The sequence below is a fragment of the Hylobates moloch genome, unplaced genomic scaffold (genome assembly GCF_009828535.3).
Source record: "Hylobates moloch isolate HMO894 unplaced genomic scaffold, HMol_V3 SCAFFOLD_1, whole genome shotgun sequence".
Lineage (NCBI taxonomy): Eukaryota > Metazoa > Chordata > Mammalia > Primates > Hylobatidae > Hylobates > Hylobates moloch.
In genome coordinates this window covers 9,049,271-9,060,230 of record NW_026652276.1, presented here as the reverse complement: position 1 = coordinate 9,060,230, position 10,960 = coordinate 9,049,271, and the positions used below count along the sequence as shown (strand labels likewise).

The 10,960-nt window shown below is 45.4% G+C and overlaps 1 protein-coding gene across 5 annotated transcripts in view; it reads left to right on the top strand.

The window, feature by feature from the left end:
- The first annotated feature begins 413 nt into the window (after positions 1–413).
- Positions 414–10,960, top strand: part of GIGYF2 (GRB10 interacting GYF protein 2) — a 162,440-nt gene continuing 151,893 nt past the window's right edge. For 3 of the 5 annotated variants that reach the window (XM_032753782.2, XM_058437102.1, XM_032753786.2), the window contains exons 1-2: positions 414–481; positions 7,934–7,999. The gene's annotated coding sequence lies outside the window, so the exon portion shown is untranslated. The remainder of the gene's footprint in view (positions 482–7,933; positions 8,000–10,960) is intronic. The other 2 variants (XM_032753800.2, XM_032753788.2) reach the window with 2 other exon arrangements.

Genomic DNA, 10,960 nt, shown 5'->3' with positions numbered 1-10,960 from the left:
GGGAAGAAAAATGCCAGACTAAAAGCTGTGGAAAAGTTATAATTTGAAAAACCAGCCCGCAAGTGATGCAGAGGCTTTTGAACTGCAAAAGAGCTCTGGGCGTACAGGACAGTGAGTCACAGGGTGCCTGGTCCGGGCCCAACCCTGGACACCAACTCCACTCAACTCAAGGGCAGGTACCCGGCTGCTGCCAAGGGGTCAGCGGGAGCCTGCGCACTGCCACGGCCCCGCTCTCTTCCAACCTTTCATCCGGGTCTCGGGCAGGGGCGTGTCTGGGCAGAGGGGCGGGTGGCGGCGGAAAGGAAGGATGTCGTGGGAGACTGGAGAGTGGGGAGGAAAGCGGGAAGGGGCGGGGGCGGAGCAGGGGGCGTGGCGGAGCGAGCGCGTGGTCACGTGACGTGCGTGGCGACGTGTCGGCCATCTTGTGTTGTTGAGGCTGAGGACTGACTTGGGTTCTGAGACTCCCTGTCCCGGACTGCAGGTAACCAGCCATTCCGTGTCGCTCCCCTGCCCGGCTCTGTTCCGCGTCCCGGCCCCGCCGCCGCGTCCCGGGCCGCCTGTGCCTCCGGTCCGCGCTCGCGTCCCTGCCCCTTCTGCCCGAGCCGGCCCGGCCGCATGGACACCCACAGGCCGCTCCGGCCGGCTTGGGCCGTCAGGCGACGGGACGGGTCAGGTGCAGGGCCGGAGGGAGCCTCCTCCTGGGCGAGGGACGCTGAGGGCCCTGGCGCGTCACGGCCGCGGGGAGCCGAGGAACCCCTAGGCCAGGGCCTCTTGGCATTGCGAGGGGAGCCGAACAAGGCAGGAGGGTTGTGGGGTGGGCAGTGTCAGGCCAGCTTGCTCGGAGCCGGAGGGCTCGCCTTCCTCTGCCGGCTTCTCCGGGCCAGACACCCGCCCAGCCTCGGGGTGCTCCGGTAACAGCTGCTGCGGCCAGACAGCTGCTCCTGCCGGCTCTCCTGTCCACACCTGGCCCCTGGGAGGTGCGCTCCTGCCTTCCCCACAGAGCATCTGGGCGGAGGAGACTCCTTCCGTGGCGAGAGTACTGGGTCTGGACCAGGCCTGAGGCGAGGTGCAGCCACCATGATCGGAACCTTGGGACCGAGGCTGGGAAAGTAGAGCCCATGGCAGCCTTGGGGACCCAAATGTTCACATCAGGTCGAAATGGGCATTAGCCTTAAGTGTCAGCAGTTTCCAAAAGCACTCTGAATTCTTGTTTTGGGACTGAAACATAAATCAAGCGAACAGGGAATGGGGGCATGAAAGAAGCGGAGCATATGACCGTGTTTGGGAAGCAATAACGTTGCTTTGCAGTTAATTATCTAGTACTGTGTTTTTTATTTTGTTGTTTTCATTTTCCTGCAAGTCAAAGCACTTAAGCACTCGTAGTCTCTCTGTAAGAAAGGTAAGTATTCCAGTTTAACTTGCAAGAAATTGAGTATGGGGCCAGAAGCGGTGAACAGCTTCCTTTCTAGAGCTACATACCTTGAATTAAGGCAGTTTTGATTCCCAATGTTGTGCCTGGGGAAGGCATTCTTTCCTTATATAGTATTTCCTTTTTAGAATCAAATGACTTCCTACATTAGAAAAAAAAAATTGTCATTCTTTCTGTATATTAATTTTGATCCTTCTAATATTTGTAGCTTTGGCCTTACAGATTTTGTCCATTTTGCCTAGAACACAAATACTTTCTCTTATTCGTTGATGGTTTTACGTGTTTTACTAGTTGGTATAGCAGTTTCCGATGAGCTCAAACTGGAATATGTACTTTGCTTTTACATCAGATGTTGACATCAGAAGAGGACACTAGAAAAGTATTTAAAAGTGGCACGTAACTGGAAAAATGTCACATGATGTTTCTTTCGAAATTTAACATCAAGGAATACACTGGTGATGGTAGTGATTCACCAGAAAGGAGAGGGCTTCATGCCTTTTTGATACCTGACAGTGTCTGAGAGTCTTGAGGCTGGGGAGGGAGAAGGGACCATGTGCTTCCATTCATTTGTTTATTCATTCATACATTCATTTATTTGACAGATACCGTATTGGGCACTTACTACACCGTTATGTACTGGGAGCAAAACAGACCAAACAATTCCTGTCTGTATGGAATTCATTTCTAGACAGATAAATAGGTAAAATACTTGATGTAGTGGTAAGTGATGTGAAAGAAAAAAAATGAGTCAGGGAGATAGAATAATAGGGATTTGGGGAGGGGTTAATTTTAAGTGTCCTGAGAAGGCCTCATGGAGAAGCTAACACTGGAGGAAGAACCCAACAGAGGTGAAGGTGCTGTTTCTTTAGCTATACTGGGGTAAAAGTGCTCTAGGCTAGGGAGCAGCAAGAGCAAAGACTCAGAGACAAAAACTTAGTTGGGAGCGACTCAGGAGTAGACTGGGAAAAGCATGGAGGCTAGCCTAGGCTGAGAGGCAAGGGCGAGTGGGAGACTGGTGGGAGATGTGTGTACTTACTCTTTGGTACTAAGATGAGATGGATTATTTGCTATCCTGAATTCTTTTTTCTTATCTCTTGTGATTCTTGGAACGGGAAATCAGATTCCGGAGATTTGGGCCCGCAGCCAGCCTCCCCAACCCCCTTAACTCCCCTCCCCATCTGCTAATTTGGAAAAATTTAGGATGCTCAATATTTCAGGAAATTATAATGAATTGTCTTTCTCAAAAGTAAATGTTTTAAAATAAGATTGATGATAAACTGCTTCAAAGTACTTTTCAAAAGCAATTGCTTTACAAGGAGGAGGCTCTTTGGAGATTTCAGGATATTTCAGAAAATGTAGGGAAATGAGAAATTTTCCTTTCACATTTAGACACATGATTAAGGAACATAACCAGGAAGAAAGGTGGAAACAGTGTATTAACTCAAATTATCCTTAATCTGGTTAGTAAAGAATTTCTCTTAATACTGTGCTGTCCAGCCTGGAGACTCTTCCAGAGACTCTTCTTCATATGTGTATCCTTTACATTTTACACGTGTAGAACTTTTTGTGCTGAGTTTTTTATTCCTCCACTTTTACCTTTCAGACTAGTTCTGTAGTCTGATACTTAATAGACGTATTTTTTTGCAAAAAACATTTTCTGATTTCCTTCCAGTTCATCTCCATATTCTTTTTACTGAGCTTTCATAAATGTCCTCTTTCATTTTAGTTCAGCTGAGGAATTTTAATATTTTGGTTTTGAAATGCTTTTGCTGGTGAGATGCATATGTGAAAAACACTTTGGAGTAGGTTTGCCTCAAAATCATGAGAAGATGGAAATTACAAGGTCAGTGTGTGAATGCAACTCCTTGGCTAAAAGGGAGGCATAGTGATGTTAATGATGAGGTAGTGTTTTAACTAATTGCCTTTCTCCCTCTTGTTTTTCTATTGTGTTTTTGAAATAACATTTCCAAATTATAATGTCTTTGATGTCATATCAGCTCATTTGTTTTCATGACTCTGCATTTTAATACTCCATATGTCTATTCTCTTTTTGTTGACCTTCACATTGGAAGATGACACTATTGATAGTGATTGCTATCTGGGAGAACCTTTTTGGGTAAAAAGATTACTACTGTCGCTTTTATGATTGCCCTTCTATAGGATCTTTGACTTGTGCCATTTTCAAATTCCGACTTCGTTTGCAGTTTTCCATTAGCCCCTGCTGATTAAATTTTCCATACTTTCTGTTTTATTCTATTTCTTATAGATTATAGTGGGACCAGTCTCATTAGGTTGAATCTACAGCCTATGTTGGTGTTAACCCAGGGCTCTTAGAGGCAAGTTAAATGTCCATTTTCCTTCAGTTTAAATTACCATGGCATATTGTTTGGTCATTGTTGTAAAAGTCTGAACTCAAGCTTTTTTTCACTGCTTGACTCCCACTAGGGTTTTATGGTGATAAAGTCCTGTGGTTTTTGCATGGGAGAGTATTTAAGAATAAAAGGAAAAATATATAAAATGAAAAAGAAATAGAAGTTTAAAATAAGGTAAAAAAGTCCTAGAGTTTCCATTCATTTTTAGTGCTTTGAAAAATTACATCTCTTTAAAACTAGAGATTTTTATTTCATGTATAAACTTGCTTATAGTTAGCATTGCAGTGTTTCTTTTTTTTTTTTTTTTTTTTTGAGACGGAGTCTTGCTCTGTCGCCCAGGCTGGAGTGCAGTGGCGCATTCTCGGCTCACTGCAAACTCCGCCTCCCGGGTTCACGCCATTCTCCTGCCTCAGCCTCTCCAGTAGCTGGGACTACAGGCGCCCGCCACCACGCCCGGCTAATTTTTTGTATTTTTAGTAGAGACGGGGTTTCACCGTGGTCTCGATCTCCTGACCTCGTGATCCGCCCGCCTCGGCCTCCCAAAGTGCTGGGATTACAAGCGTGAGCCACCGCGCCCGGCCCATTGCAGTGTTTCTTGACCAAATATTGTTTTTACATTTTATTCATGCTCTCAGATGAATGAGAAATATACTAAATTAATTATGTAGGACTGTAAAGTGATACCTTTATTGAATTGTCTAGTTTTATGTGAGGTTGAAAGCAGAGAGAGGTTTGAAAAACAAAGAATGTTCTCTTAATTGACCAAACTTCATTTTATAAAAATATTTCAAAGTATTACATACTTCCCTACTTTAAATAAGGAACACAATTTTCTTGTTAACTATGGGGTTTCATTAAGCTTAATTATTATTATTATTTGAGATGGAATCTCACTGTGTTGCTCAGGCTGCAGTGCAGCGGCCTGATCTTGGCTCACTGCAGCCTGTGATAGAGCAAGACCCTGTCTCCTGGGGGGTTGAGGTTGCAGTGAGCCGTGATTGCACCGCTGCGCTCCAGCCTAGGTGATAGAGCAAGACTCTCTCCAAAAAAGACAGGGTCTTGCTCTGTCACCGAGGCTGGAGGGCAGTGGTGCAGTCACCGCTGACTGTAACCTCAACCTCCCAGGCTCAAGCCATCCTCCTATCTCAGCCTCCTAAGTAGCTGGGATTATAGGTCTATGCCACCACATCTGGCCAATATTTTTTGTAGAGATGGGGTCTCACTATGTTGCCTAGGCTGGTCTTAAACTTCTGGTCTCAAGTGATACTCCCGCTTTAGCTTCCCAAAGTGTTGAGATAATAGGCATGAGCCACTGTGCCCCACCAAGAATGCAATTTGAGAAAGTCACATCCACTTCTGATTTAATTTTGCAAAAAAAGTAGCCATATTATAATGTCCAAAGGTCATCTAACTTTACCCACTGAACTGTGTAATTTTTTTTTCCTTGGTTCAACATTTTTATTAATTTTTTGCACACAAAACAATAAACATTTTCTAAAAATACATACAAACAAAAAGATGCATATCAAACATATTAGGAAGGTTGCACATGGGGAATAGAAATGGGGGGTGGGAATTAAAATAAATGAGAGAGGGACTTTGTATGGATCAATGATGATAACTCAATCCTCTATGTCTTTGACAAAGAAGAAGGAGAAGGAAGAGGAAGAAAAAGAAAGTGGGATAAAGGATCAGAAAGGGAGGAAAATAGAAAACATTAGAGTATGACTCCAGGGTAGACCTGTTTTGTTGTTGCTGGGTTGGTTGGTTGATTTGTCTGTTGTATTTTTCATATGTTTCGCCATGTTGGCCAGGCTGATCTCGAACTCCTAGCCTCCAGTGATCAACCCGCCTCGGTCTCCCAGAGTGCTGGGACTACAGGCGTGAGCCACCACGTCCAGCCCCCACATTGCATCTGGCCTCCGTGGTAGACCTCCCAGATGGGGTGGCCGGGCAGAGGCACTCCTCACTTCCCATACAGGGCGGCCGGGCAGAGGCTCTCCTTACTTCTCAGACGGGGCGGCCGGGCAGAGGCACTCCTCACATCCCAGACGATGGGCGGCCGGGCAGAGGTGCTCCTCACTTCCCAGATGATGGGCAGCCGGGCAGAGGTGCTCCTCACTTCCCAGACGGGGTGGCCGGGCAGAGACGCTCCTCACTTCTTCCTAAATGGGGCGGCCGGGCAGAGGCGCTCCTCACATCCCAGACAGGGCGGCCGGGCAGAGGCACTCCTCACATCCCAGATGGGGCGGCCGGGCGGAGGTGCTCCTCACTTCCCAGACGGGTCGGCGACTGGGCAGAGGCTGCAATCCTAGCACCCTGGGAGGCCAAGGCAGGCGGCTGGGAGGCGGAGGCTGCAGCGAGCCAAGATGACGCCACCGCACTCCAGCCCGGGCAACACCGAGCACCGAGTGAGCGAGACTCTGTCTGCAGTCCCAGCACCTCGGGAGGCCGAGGCGGGCAGACCACTGGAGGTTAGGAGCTGGAGACCAGCCTGGCCAACATGGTGAAACCCCAACTGTGTAATTTTTTAAGGGCAGGAGGAAAGGGAAGGAGAAATGGATAATAAACTCTTCTATGGCTGGGTGCAGTAGTTTACACCTATAATCCCAGCGCTTTGGGAGGCTGAGGTAGGAGGATCACTTGAGCCCAGGAGTTTGAGACCAGCCAGGGCAACATAAGAGAGACCCCTATCTCTAAAAAAGATTTAAAAAAAATTAGCTAAGTATGGTGGTGCACGCCTATGGTCCCAGCTACTCAGGAGGCTAAGCCCAGGAGGTCAAGGCTACAGTGACCTCTGATTGTACCACTACACTCCAGCCGAGGGAACAAAGCAAGACCCCATTTTGAAAATAACTGGCTAGGTGCAGTGGCTCATGCCTGTAATCCCAGCACTCTGGGAGGCCGAGGTGGGCGAATCACTTGATGTCAGGAATTCGAGACCAGCCTGGCCAACATGGCGAAACCCTGTGTCTACTAAAAATACAAATATTAGCCGGACATGGTGGTGCACACTTATAATCCTAGCTTCTCGGGAGGCTGAGGCAGGAGACTTGCTTGAACCTGGGAGGTGGAGATTGCCTTGAGCCGAGATCGTGCCACTGCACTCCAGCCTGGGCAACAGAGCGAGACTGTGTCTCAAAAAAAAAAAAAAGAAAAAATCTCTCTCTCTCTCTCTATCTAGTTGCTTTCCTGTAGTTAATGGAATTGTCAACTTTAATTAATTATTGTTCTTTGACTTGTTAGTAGCAGTAAAGCATCATTTGATTTTAGCCGAGAAACTACTTAAGATACTATACTTCAATTCACTCGTCACTTGGAATATCACCAACTTGTGGATTTTTAAGATACTGCCCCAACAGCATTAAAGGCAGGTTGTGATTTTGCAACTGAAAGCACACTTGGAGCTTTGCTCCCTGGACGTTTTGGCAATGATCATATTTCTCAGGGCTCAGTGATTATTTGCATAGGATGTGTATTGCTGTGATGCGGCTTTTGTTTTTCTGTTAGATACATATTTTTTTGAGATAAGATCTCTGTCACCCAGGCTGGAGTACAGTGGCGCAGTTACAGCTCACTGCAGCTTTGTCCTCCCTGGGCTCAGGTGATCCTCCTACTTCAGCCTCCCGAGTAGCTGGGACTACAGGCATGTGCCACCATGCCTGGCTAATTTTTGTAGAGGTGGGGTTTTGCCATGTTGCCCAGGCTGGTGTTGAACTCCTGGGCTCAATCGATCACCTGCCTTGGCCTTCCAAAGTGTTAGGATTACAGGCATGACCCACTGTGCCTAGCAGTAGGTTTTAAAAGTTAATACCAAGTCCCTATAATGGGGTTTTGAATGAAAACCCCAAATAATCACTTCCCTGAAACCCCATGGTGGTCTTCATTTGACAGCCTTCATAAGAATCACTTAGGACTTTTGTTAAAAAATAGAGTTTTCAGTCCCACTGTAGAACTACTGAGACTTTCTAGATGTTAGGGAATCTAGTTTATAAATACACCAGGTGATCTACTCTTTTAAACAGGTTTGGAAGCCATTTTCTGCAAAATACATTTATGATGAAAAATTGTACTTTTAAAGTTTCCTAAGAGGTTGCTGGGTGATTTATATTAATATTTTTATTATTTACAGTGTTAAAAGGATCTGAACAAAGTCTGCTCAAATCTCCTGCTGTGAACCAGCAGAATTTTTGAACAGGTAAGTGTGGAAGGGAAGCACAAAGCCTGAGGGCTTTTGCAAATAGGTAATTTCTGCTTTTAGGTTTTAGTTATTTTTGCCCTATTATTTCTCCTGAGGTTTTGGGTAGTGAGTAGAAACTTCTTCCCTGGTGCCTGTCAGATCCTTTATGAACAGTAAGAGTAACATACCCTTTCTGCATTGATCCTGGTGTGAATTTGTGTCTTAAACTGTCATAATAATTTTTTGTTGGCAAGAAACAAGGAGGAATGCTTTGGAGGCAGGAGTACTGTAAAGAACCAAAGAGCAGTTGACTTCATGAGGGACGTGAACCAGAAACTGGGAAGCTTTCAGGAGCCATAGTACTTGTAGATAGCACTTTTCTACCAGCTGGCCAGTGTCCTCTCTTGTCTCTTTTTGTCCTGCTTTAATTGTATTTGTGCAGTCTAACCTTTTCTGCTTTAACAAACACAAACTCATGGTAGCAAATGGCCACTTAATTCTTGAAGCCACATATGAACTTAGGCTCTAGTGCCAGTAGCCAATTGATTGCTAGCACAGTGTTCACATTTCAGATTCTTGGGAGGGGGAAATTTGGCTGGTTGAACTTGGTTCAGTTCTCTGTCATTGATCAAATTAGTTATGGACGTAGGGTTGGAGTCTAGAATTGCAAGCACAGTTAGCTGAAAGGTCCCACTCCTAATGGTTGGGGCAGGTCTCAGAGAAGGTAGAATGGTGACTATTCTAGGTGGACTCCAGAGAAGCTTCTGGACATTTTTCCTTTTCTAGCATTCTAGAAAAATATCCTGTGTATAGCTCTGCAGTTTCGATTTATCTGTTGTAAAGAGTTAACATACATGCCTATCTGTCTTTTGGTGAACGAGGCCAGTAGGTCTCACCAAGCATTCTTGTTGAAATTTATTAGTGCTGTTTTTTGTTTGTTTGTTTGCTTTTTAGACAGAGTCTTGCTCTGTCGCCTGGGCTAGAGTACAGTGGCATGATGTCAGCTCACTGCAGCTTCTGCCTCCCAGGTTCAAGTGATTCTCGTGCCTCAGCCTGCTGAGTAGCTGAGATTACAGGTATTCGCCACCACACCCAGCTAATTTTTAGTAGAAATGGGGTTTTGACATGTTGGCCAGGCTGGTCTTGAACTTCTAGGCTCAAGTGATCCACCCGCCTTGGCCTCCCAAAGTGCTGGGATTACAGGTGTGAGCCACCACACATGGACTTCTTAGTGCAGTTTTTAAACAAAAATTCTTGGTTTTGGAGGTTCAGAGGAGTGGCTGGGTAAAGGTTTAGCTAGCAGATGTAAGCAAAGGAGAAGTTTCATGTGGAAAAATTCATTGGTTATTTCCATTGATTGTTTTTTATAAATGTTAACTTCTGGATATTTTTTATAGTATTAAGCTACACTTGAGTATTAGGAAGCCATATAGAATTCGAAACGTCCAACTTCATAGACTGTATTCACATTATTAGAGTAGTAATGGGGACCGTTACTTTTGGGAAAGGATCAGTGAGACAGTGTAAACTTTTGAAATAATATATTTTTGTATTCCAGAATTATTAGATAATACTGAAGCAAACTTTTTTAATGGAACATTTTGAAGTCCTGTGTATTTTTTTTATTTTTTTATTTTTGTTGAGACAGAGTTTCACTCTTGTTGCCGAGGCTGGAGCACAATGGCGTGATCTCGGCTCACCGCACCCTCCGCCTCCCGGGCTTAAGCAGTTCTCCTGCCTCAGCCTCCTGAGTAGCTGGGATTACAGGCACGCGCCACCACACCCCGCTAATTTTGTATTTTTAGTAGAGACAGGGTTTCTCCATGTTAGTCAGGCAGGTCTTAAATTCCCGACCTCAGGTTATCTGCCCGCCTCGGCCTGCCAAAGTACTGGGATTACAGGCGTGAGCCACCGTGCCTGGCCTTTATTTTTATGTTTTGAGATGGAGTTTCACTCTTGTTGCCCAGGCTGGAGTGCAATGGCACTATCTTGGCTCACTGCAACCTCTGCTTCCTGGGTTCAAGCGATTCTCCTGCCTCAGACTCCTGAGTAGCTGGGATTACAGGTGTGTGCAACCACACCTGGCTAATTTTTTGTATTTTTAGTAGAGACAGAGTTTCACCATGTTGGCCAGGCTGGTCTCGAACTCCCGACCTCAGGTGATCCACCTACCCCAGCTTCCCAAAGTGCTGGGATTACAGGCATGTGCCACCGCACCCAGCTCGTTTATTATTGTTTGTAGCTCATATATACTTGGTGACATCTAATTGCTTAACTAATATTTCATTACTTACATTTTCCTATATTATTATGTCTAGATTTTTGATGCAAAGGCTAGGAATTAATAAAAGTGATTTATTAATGAGCGATATGTCTAATGACATCCCACAGATGTGACTTATGTTACCTTTTTTCAGCCAGGGTTGTTTTTAGCAGATTGTAGCTGAATTCATTTTTAAGGTAGAAGAGTTCTTTCTCATATTGTACATTTTCTTAAATCTGGATGTTGACATAAGACATATTCAGAGCTTTGTGAGGTTTAAAAGGATTTCTGCAAAATTTATGTAAAATTTTCACGGACTGGGCGCAGCGTGGCTTACATCCGTAATCCCAGCACGTTGGGAGGTTGAGGCTGGAGTATCACTTGAGCCCAGGAGTTCAAAACTAGTCTGAGAAACATAGGGAGATCATGTCTCTACGAAAATAAAAAAGTTTGTTTGGCTGGGCATGGTGGCTCACGCCTGTAATCCCATCCCTTTGGGAGGCTGAGGCAGGCAGATCACTTGAAGTCAGGAGTTTAAGACCAGCCTGACCAACATGGCGAAACCCTGTCTCTACTAAAAAGACAAAAATTAGCCGGGTGTGGTGGCACACGCCTGTAGTTTCAGCTACTTGGGAGGCTGAGACAGAAGATAATCTCTTGAACCTGAGAGGTGGAGGCTGCAGTGAGCCGAGATTGAGCCACTGCACTCCAGCCTG